The sequence below is a fragment of the Oncorhynchus masou genome, chromosome 9 (genome assembly GCF_036934945.1).
Source record: "Oncorhynchus masou masou isolate Uvic2021 chromosome 9, UVic_Omas_1.1, whole genome shotgun sequence".
Taxonomy (NCBI): Eukaryota; Metazoa; Chordata; class Actinopteri; order Salmoniformes; family Salmonidae; genus Oncorhynchus; species Oncorhynchus masou.
In genome coordinates, this window is record NC_088220.1 from 33,127,112 (window position 1) to 33,137,472 (window position 10,361).

At 40.4% G+C, this 10,361-nt stretch overlaps 1 long non-coding RNA gene across 1 annotated transcript; it reads left to right on the forward strand.

Annotated features, from left to right (window-relative positions):
• The first annotated feature begins 7,047 nt into the window (after positions 1-7,047).
• LOC135545196 (uncharacterized) lies at positions 7,048-8,379 on the forward strand. Its single transcript, XR_010456423.1, has 3 exons — positions 7,048-7,112; positions 7,952-8,025; positions 8,277-8,379. It is a non-coding gene; the product is annotated as an uncharacterized LOC135545196 (long non-coding RNA).
• Positions 8,380-10,361: the final 1,982 nt, after the last annotated feature.

Here is a 10,361-nt window from a genome sequence, read left to right on the forward strand (position 1 = left end):
AGAAGCTGATGTAAGAAGGGCTTGTGTGTGTTGTCTGAGGGCAAAGTTTGAATTGGGACACAGAGTTTTTAAAATTGCGTGTGAAGATTTGAGAAAATGGTGAGTTGTTCCAGGAATTGTGTCTGAGGAATTGAGAAAAACTGTACGAGAGAGAAGGGGAGATACATATAGAGAAATGAGACAGAGGAGGAATTTGAAAATGGGATGAAGGATGAGAATGGTAGTCTGATAAAAATGCAGGTGCACTATATGTACTGTACAACAGAGAGAGGAGGGAGAAGGAGAGACACAAAAAGACAAAGTGCAAGCATATTTGATTTCATGGATGGGTCACATACCACACGTTACAGCCTGGAATGTATTAGTCAAAGCCAAAGGAGCCGGTCTCTTCTCTCCTTTTGTCCAAATTGGTGGAGGTGATCTCCCTACGGTGTTATGAATAGGAGCGTCTGCGCTTAGCCACAGACAGACAGTAACATGGCTCATGTCAGGGAGGGAAATAATATCATTCATTTTAGCCCAAGTCTGTTTATGAAATGGCATATTTTCCTTCAATCTAATTTTAATCACATCGTGGATATAAGCCTGTCTGCCTGATCCCACCTGGGACAGACAAGAGATGTTTAGTGTTATTATGCACCCGACATTCTCTGTTAAGTCTGGGAAATGGTTCAATTGTGAGTGTGTGTGTATGTTTGTTTGTGTGTGTGTGTGTATGTGTGTACGTATGTGTGTGTGTGTGTGTGTGTGTGTGTGTGTGTGTGTGTGTGTGTGTGTGTGTGTGTGTGTGTGTGTGTGTGTGTGTGTGTGTATTGTCTGATGATAGCATTCAGGCATTTATTTAAATCCTGAGAACCAGAATTAGATTCTGCACACAGAAATTAATAAATTATACCCTCCATTCCTTACTTACGTGTTACCCCCCCAACCCTCCAACCCTAACCTCACCCCTTCTCTTTCTCTCTCTTTCTCCCTCTCTCTCTCTCTCTCTCTCTCTCTCTCTCTCTCTCTCTCTCTCTCTCTCTCTCTCTCTCTCTCTCTCTCTCTCTCTTTCTCTCATATTCCCTGTCTAATATACACTGAGTTTCCCAAACATTTGGAACACGTTACTAATATTGTTTTGCAGACCGTAGTAAAGCTAGTGTATATGCAGAAAGTAGAACTCTAACTAATAATTCACGAACTCATGTCAGTACGAGAACCTTCAAAGTAATTACTTGTACGTGGATCACATAACCTTGATCTGTTATTCTCTTTTGCAAACCTAGTTGTGCATCTCTAGTGAACGAGAAAAGAATCAGCCTTTGCGTCCCACTGTTTCTTACTATCGATTGATATTTGATTGCTTGGTAATGAATATTAGTTTGATAACAAAATAATACCAAATCTCATTTTATCATTATTAATCAGTGGCTTAACGGCATACACATTGAATCTAAATCCACTTTGATGTTTGCTTGTCAAATGCTATCAGTTCCATACTATATACATGTAGCAATATGGTTGTTCAATAATGCAAACCATTGTGAGTCCTTTGGAAAATTATACTTTTCATGTGTTTGCAACATGAAGAAAGAAACAAAGAGTGTGTGTGTGTGTGTGTGTGTGTGTGTGTGTGTGTGTGTGTGTGTGTGTGTGTGTGTGTGTGTGTGTGTGTGTGTGTGTGTGTGTGTGTGTGTGTGTGTGTGTGTGTGTGTGTGTGTGTTCATGTATGCTTCCATGTTGGTGTGTATGTTTACATATCTTGCATTACTCATTTCATATGTATATACTGTATTTTATACCGTCTATTGCATCCTGCCTATACCGCTATATTTATATGTTCTTATTCCATTCCTTGTAACGAACCTCGTCCTCCTCATCTGAGGAGGAGTAGCGAGAAGGATCGGAGGACCAAAACGCAGCGTCGTAAGTGTCCATAATGTTTATTTTAAAACATAAACTGAACACTACAAAATACAAAACAATAAACGTGAAATGAACAAAACAGTCCCGTGTGGCGACAAACACTGACACGGAAGACAAACACCCACAAACCAAAAGTGAAATCCAGGCTACCAAAGTATGATTCTCAATCAGGGACAACAATTGACAGCTGCCTCTGATTGAGAACCATACTAGGCCAAACTCAAAAACCAACATAGACAAACAAACATAGACTGCCCACCCCAACTCACGCCCTGACCATACTAAAACAAAGACACAAACAAATAATGTCAGAACGTGACATTCCTTTAGTTTTTTCTGCGTGTATTAGGTCTTTGTCGGGGAATTGTTAGATTACTTCTTTAGATATTGCTGCAGTCGGAAACTAGAAGCACAGGCATTTCGCTACACAATCGCAATAACATCTGCTAACCATGTGTACAGTATGTGACCAATACAATTTGATATTTGTGTGTGTGTGTGTGTGTGTGTGTGTGTGTGTGTGTGTGTGTGTGTGTGTGTGTGTGTGTGTGTGTGTGTGTGTGTGTGTGTGTGTGTGTGTGTGTGCGTGTGTGAGACTGATAGAGCCAGCAGCAGATGGCTTCTTCAGACTCAGACAGGGCCGTACATGGAGGAGAGCAAGTCAGATCCCATGATCCACCACTTGAATGAGGTGCACACTCACCATAGGGACCACAGACAGCATTTTAAGGGGAAATATTCTCATTTCTCCTGACAGAACAAAAAATAAAGAGTTTATTTTTTCGTGTATGGGTATAGGGCAGGGCAGTGTGAGGGTCCTGGGAGAGAGTTTAATTATAAATAGACAGAGGGAAGGAACCAGTTTGATACAGCTTACATTCATATTTGTATATTTTCTTCATACTGTATGGTGACAACAAAGCATAGCCACGTAGCACAAGTGGCCTGAGTAGGATTACAGATGTGTCACAACTTTCTGTTCTGTAATAAAAAAACATGATAGTCTTGATAATAAGTTGCATAACATTGATAAACCCACATAAAAAAGTTTTAGTTACTGATTGGAGAACATAGGAAAGAAACAGGAAGTAAGATATGATTGGAGACGAGTGTGGCTTACTGGTTGGTTGACAGGTCAAGGCTCAATCTTGATTATTACATTTCTTTTAAGGTTACGATTGTGTTTGCGTGTTAATAAGAAGCTAACCTGGATTCAAAAAGAACAAAGACACAAACCACAAACAGTCAAGTTGTTCTAATTTAGGTTGGAATTAAATATTAAATCCTAACTGTGCCATGTTGTATCCTACCTCAGTCAGAACTGGTATTCTAATCTTCATTCTCATCTTTCTGTACTGCATTCTGAAGTCGGGGTGGATCTGCTCCTTCGAGCATCCCAAACGGGAGGAACACTTTGCCACAGCCAGATGGCCATATCTCCCGACCATCCGGACCTAGATTAAAAATGAAAGATTGAGTTTAAATCTTTATGATTGCTTAAAAATAGAAAGCACAGGGATAAGCAAACACCTGTTAATGAGTTTCACTTCTGTCCAAAAAGTCTGAAGATTTGTTATTTTATTTCTGCACTGTTAAAATAGAACGACTCAAAACACCAGCACTGTGTAGTAAAACCATGAAAAGTAGTGCAGAGATCTGTTTGGAGAGTGTTTGGAGAGTGTTTGAATGTAAAACCCAATGTAAGAGATATAATACACTGAATGTATTTCAAAAGTACTCTGAAACATTAAAAGTGGTTCTTCAAGCTGAATATTGGTGTTTTTTAAGAGAGCCTTGTGAAAACCATTTCTGTCGTTTCAGTGCATGTAAACGGCAGCATAAAAACACAAAACATACGTATTCAAAAACCAAACTGTTTTGAAATGCCAATGGTTTATAGTGTAAATATTGAATGACGATGATTTTCAGACACTATTTGAATTAACATTTTAAAGAACAAACTGGGAATTCCATATTTTTACTAGGGTATACAGCGGCAGTAATTATAGGCTGCAGTTATCAGGCTCATTGTGATATTATACATTATAAATTATCTTACAATTCAAATGTTTAGGGCTATGTAAGTTATAGCAGGGGTAACATAAGGTAACGCATAAAGTGGGCCTTCATAACTGGTCTTCGTATGAGAAGGTGGATGTCAACCCGGGTCTCATGCTTGTCAAAATCCTGGCTTCGTCCACTCAGCCAGTCTTCAGGACTAAACGGCTGTGCTGAACCACCCTTGTTATATTCAGCACATGGGGTCTGATTCAGCTTCAACAAGACTTAAGTCAAAACATATGTATGTCCATGTTAAATCAACAAAACCTAGGAATTCCACCATCTTATCCCCCAGTGCTTTATTTAGACAGATTAGATACGGGAGAAGACAGAATCCGGAACTGAACTTCTGATTTTTGAGGCCTTAAAATTTCAAATGAATTTGGAATTTTACTGCCTCAATATGTGAGGAACTTAAAAAAAAAAGGCTAAATGTGAACGTCAAACAATGTGCTGCCGTACTGTTCAGAATCCCCCCCCAGTCTGGGGCATGGAGGTGGAGAGAAAGGCATTTGTGTCAGGTGTGCCTTCAGAGCAAACAAAGTATAATACAGGAAAGTTTGCGGGCACCTCCACTGTGGGTTTGTGATAAATACACTGAGGAAAATAAGTGACACCTGGAAACAACCACAAGGACAGGTGAAACAGATCAGGGCGTGACACTATGGGACTCTCAATCACATCCAGATGTGATGCAGACTGGATTCAAACCAGGGACTGTAGTGTCCCCACTTACCCTGAGATGCAGTGCCTTAGACCACTGCGCCACTCGGGATAGACAGTGCCTTTAGAAATTATTCATATCCCTTGACTTTTTCCACATTTTGTTACGTTACAGCCTTATTATAAACTGGATGAAGAAAACAAAATTCTCAGCAATATACACACAATACCCCATTATGACAAAGAGAAAACTGTTTTTTAGAATTGTTTGCAAATGTATTGTAATGGGAGTCGTCTGATGAGGAAGAGGAATCATCAGACCAAAGCCCAGTGTTGGAAGTGTTCGTGCTTTATATATTAACTAAACACTATAACAAAGAGACAATAAACTAAACCAAAACCTCCTGTCAGGTTCTAGAAACACTAAACAGAAAATAACTACCCACAAACACGTGGGCAAAAAGCTACCTAAGTATGGTTCCCAATCAGAGACAACGATAGACAGCTGCCCCTGATTGACAACCATACCCGGCCATACCAAAGAAATACAAAAAACATAGAAAAAAGAACATAGAATGCCCTCCCAAATCACACCCTGACCAAACCAAAATAGAGACATAAAAAGCTCTCTAAGGTCAGGGCATGACATGTATTACAAATAAAAATATTATTCAAACTCTTTGCTGTGAGACTCAAAACTGAGCTCAGGTGCATCCTGTTTCCATTGAACATCCTTGAGATGTTTCTACAACTTGATTGGAATCCACCTTTGGTAAATTCAATTTATTGGACATGATCTGGAAAGGCACACACCTGTCTATATGAGGTTCAACAAAGACCAAGCCATGAGGTCGAAGGATTTGTCCGTAGAGCTCCGAGACAGGATTGTGTCGAGGCACTGATCTGGGAAAAGTTACCAAAACATTTCTGCAGCATTGAAGGTCCCCTAGAACACAGTAGCATCCGTCATTCTTAAATGGAAGATGTTTGGATCCACCAAGACTCTTCCTAGAGCTGGCTGCCCGGCCAAACGGCAATCCCTGGTCAGGGAGGTGACCAGGAACCCAATGGTCAGTCCGACAGAGCTCTAGAGTTCATATGTGGAGATGGGAGAACCTTCCAGAAGGACAACCATCTCTGCAGCACTCCACCAATCAGGCATTTATGGTAGAGTGGCCAGATGGAAGCCACTCCTCAGGTAAAGTCACATGACAGACCGCTTGGAGTTTGCAAAATGGCACCAAAAGACTCTCAGACCATGAGAAACAAGGTTCTCTGGTTTGATGAAGCCTAGATTGAACTCTTTGGCCTGTATGAGTACTAATGTTAACATTAGCATTCATCGGCTGTATTTTTTTCTATTAATTTGAAACATAAGACCATATTTCCATTGATTTTGAAGAATATGAATGATAAATAACTTACAGATATTTGAACAGTCTTACGTTATCAATAAACATTTTGAACTGTTAATATTTTGTTGTCATTTAATAATTTGATAAGAAAATGTATAGCATTCAAAGCTTCAGAATCATGTCTTGAAATATTAATTTTGTACTCATTAATTATTATCCTCGACTAATTTATTAATTTGTATTTTCATAGAACTATATTTTCTCTTATCCTTTATGAGCATAATACCGTACATTTGACCTTTTGGAATGACCTATGAGGAGGTTATCAGTACACCGTATAAGAACAGGGAATACACAAAAAAAGGAGGGACTCCCATTTACAGAATGAGGAGACTCCAGAAGGGTTCTAATTCTGCATTAGACAAGATTCAAAACGCCATCATGCAGTTTAGGCACCAAAAGAGAAAGGATCTAATTCTGCATGAAACAGGACTCGAAACACCTTAATAGTGTTTTAAACATTTTCCTGGTTCGTGCTCCCAGTCTCCGGCAAGGTGTTGCACAACTCTTGGCTCTGTGGTGTTACAACACACAATGTCGTGTTTCAAAACACCTTGGGATGAATGTTTCAGAACACCTTAATTAAATCTGTCTCTTAACCCCTTGGTTAGTTGGTGGCAGCTAAGATGCCACTAGTTTAAGTGTTACAAAACACTTTATTTTAACATTGTGGATTTTCATGTCACTTCACATTCACTTTATCCTGATAGTAATGTTTGTATTGAGATCTCAGTGTGTGTGTGTGTGCGCATGTGTGTGTGTGTTTTGCTAGAGCCATGATTTTCCTAGCTTACTATAGGACAGAAGCACACAGACACCTGAACACACTCGTTCTCTCACTCTCTCTTTGCAGCTTAGCACACATGTGCCTCCTGTGTCTTGCAGTGTGTTTCCCTGTGGATGAGTCATCTCCCGTCTGTCTGTTTTTTTTTGTCCATGGTGTTTCAGTTTGTACTGTAACTCACGCTGCCTCCTCAAAGAGAGCACCGCTTCAGAAGACCTGTCTTGAAACACTGACTCTCCACTGAGGAAACGGAGAAGGCGTGGAAGGGAAGGCGTGGAAGGGTAAGACATTACTTGCGTCATGAAAGGGGATAGTGTATCTTGTGGAATATCGTAGTTGGCCGGTATCAAAACAACTGTTATATAGCTGTACGTTCAATTAATGAGAGATGTTAAACCTGTCCCATGTGAAACCTGTCCAATTTGGTCCCATGGAGCTGGTTGGTGGCCATTGTTGCCAAGGGGAGAAATGTAAAACCATTCTTGAACATGTCCTAGCTGTGTGTGAAATGCTTCTAGCACAAATTCTTGCGCTAGCAGTCCCACTATTAGTTGTACAATCTAAAACATTAAATAACGATCCTTTCAATCTAATCTTAGATAAGTGTCATTGAACGTATTGTTAGTATTATTACCATGAATTATTAATAACGTAGAAGGAAAACTACATGTTGCAATGTAACAATTATTAAGACAGTAATTATTGTACTGTGAAGTGTCGGAGGTTTCAATTAATACGATTACAAAGGTGTAAGGAAGGAAGAGAAAGGAGGGTGATTGCCTGCTGGTTGCCTCTATAGCCTCAAGCGACCTCTTCACACAACACTCAGGTGGCAGGTGGCTGGTTATTTTTGAGTGTCTATTCCGGATCCAGTAAATCACGTGTTTTCCTTTCTTTGTCCAAGTGAAATAGGAAACAAGCTGTCACTGTTTCTGTTAAACTCACTCAATGAAAGGAATGGTTCATGAAGTTTTATGAAGGTGTGTGTGTGTGTGTGTGTGTGTGTGTGTGTGAATGCATTTGTGTTCCCTTTCTCCAGAGTTGTCTTTTGAGTGTCAGCAGGGACTGAAATCTCTCTTTGTCTCTTTCTCCCTCTCTCGCTCCATTCCTCCCTCTACAGGGGAAGCCATTCTCCCCAGTGACTCTGCTGCCCAAGATAATGGGAATGAAAAACATCACCTTCCACCTGGAAAGGTAGCGTTGGGGAGTAACTAATTACATGTAATTGGACTATAAACAAACAACTGTAATCAGTTGCGTTACCAGCCAAAATACTGTAATCAGATAGCAGATACTTTTGAAAACTAGATGATTACTTCTTGCATTACTTATCAATTCAAAAAGGATGTTTGCAAAAATATACATTATGACACCTTTATGTTTTCTTAATTAATTACATAAAAGTGCTAGTTTAAGTTTGTTCCACCTGACGTCCCCTATGTCAGAGACCATGATGACACACCAAATGATGACCGCCAGTCTGAAACTACTATGATGTCAGAGACCACTGTGGTGACAAACCATGTGACGAACACTATGATGTCAGACCAAATGGGTTTGTTGAATCTTTTTTGCCTTCTTCTAATGCCTCTTAAGGGGAAACGAATCCAAAAGTAACTGAAAGTAATCAGATTACGTTTACTGAGTTTGGGTAATCCAGAAGTTGCATTACTGACGACAATTGTGGATAGGAAACGGATTACATTTAGAAATGTACCTACCAATTTACCTACCCAACCATGCTAAAACAACATTTTCATATCAGGAAGACGGTGTCAGTTCACAAGCTGCTAAAATAGATCTTCTGTGTATTAGTATCACATTTCGATTTTCTCTGCTGACTCTGTGGGTGACAGCTAATTATTTAGCGTGTTGACCTTCTGCAGAGAAACACATTCATAACCACAGAAGAAGAGTGGAACTAAAGGAATTTACTCTTAGGGGCTTGGTGTTGTACTCAAGAGATGTGTGTGTGTGTGTGTGGAGGGGTTTATTACTTCATAACTTTAGTCTCTCTCTCTCCCACTTTTTTTTTGCTCCCCCTCTCTGACCTTCTGAAGCAGAGCCTTGGGGCAGAGCAACTGCCGGTCACTCGACCTTACCCCGGTTTGGAGCGTATCCCCTGGCAGTACAGTAGATGGGGATTGTTGGCAGTCTCGTACACAGCCCCACTGGACGGAGGGGTCTGGGTGTGTGTGGTGGGGGAGGGGATTATCACGCAGGGCTCATTGTTGCTCCAGCCAACTCCCTGCCCTCCCTTCTCCAGAATGTGCCCTTTAGATCATTGTGCATGGAGACTACGCTATGGTGTTCTGGAGCCTGCCATGCTGCAGCGTTCTGGCCAACATGGCCGCTGCTACAGTACTGCCGCTCTCTGCTGCTATGTGTTAGATTGTGACTCTGAGGTAGTGCCAGCGATTTGAGCTCAGACACCAAGAGAAGCCAGTGCAACCAGGCTGCCCGCCCAGTCATTAACAGTCTCTCTCGCTCTCTCTCGCTCTCTCCAACACCGTGAGACTAGACCATGAGTTTAACGGCTGCTTGTCCAGGGGTTTACGGCCCCTGATTTCGCTCACTTCCAGTGGCTAAATAATTTATGAGCGGGCGGGAGGAGAGACGAGTGGTTAGAGAGGTTTGGGTACATATGTTATTGTTTGCGTCGCCGGGTTATCGGGGGGCATTAGTTATCCAAGACTGCATAGTGCTGCAGGTGCCAATACCCAGATCTATTTTATTATTATATATGTTTTTTTTTAAACTTTTTTTATTGAATTTTCAACTCCAGCATTTACAAAATAATTGCACTTGTAAGTAATTTGGTAATAATATAAAACAACACATCAAAGACAACAATACAGCAAAACAGAGACAGACAGACGGGAATTATTTTAAAAAAATCTATTTTGATAGTTGTTTCAGGTCAACTAGCACAGATAATACAATCTTTCACATTCGAGATCTTATGTATACACATACCAGGCCTCTTACATCACCAATATATAAATATACATCATTCTGGAACTGCAGGGAAATGTATTCGTTTAACATAAGAAAAGAAGGGAGCCCACATTGCTTAGAATTTGTCTATAGACCCACTTTTTCCAACTTTATGCATTTCAAAAAGGATTTAATCCAAAGAGCATGAGAATGGGGTACAGAGGATTTCCATCTCAGTAAAATTAATTGTCTTGCTAACAAAGTGACAAAGGCAATTAGATCCTTATTCATTTTGGTCAGTTGTAATGTGGGTAAGGAAACCCCAAATTGTGCAATAAAAGTGCCTGGCTCGATCTGTGTTAATGACATCTTTCCAGAAACAAACAAGAGATGGGCAACACCAAAACATGTGTATGTGATTAGCAGGAGACTGGTTACATCGTACACAATTAGGGTTCAAATATTTTGGATAATCTTGCTTTGGTCCAGTGGGCCCTATGAATGAGTTTGCATTGAATGAGACCAGGCCAAAGCACAAATAGAAGAGCTATGTACCCTTTTGAGTGCCCCTTCCCATAATTCATCAGATATTT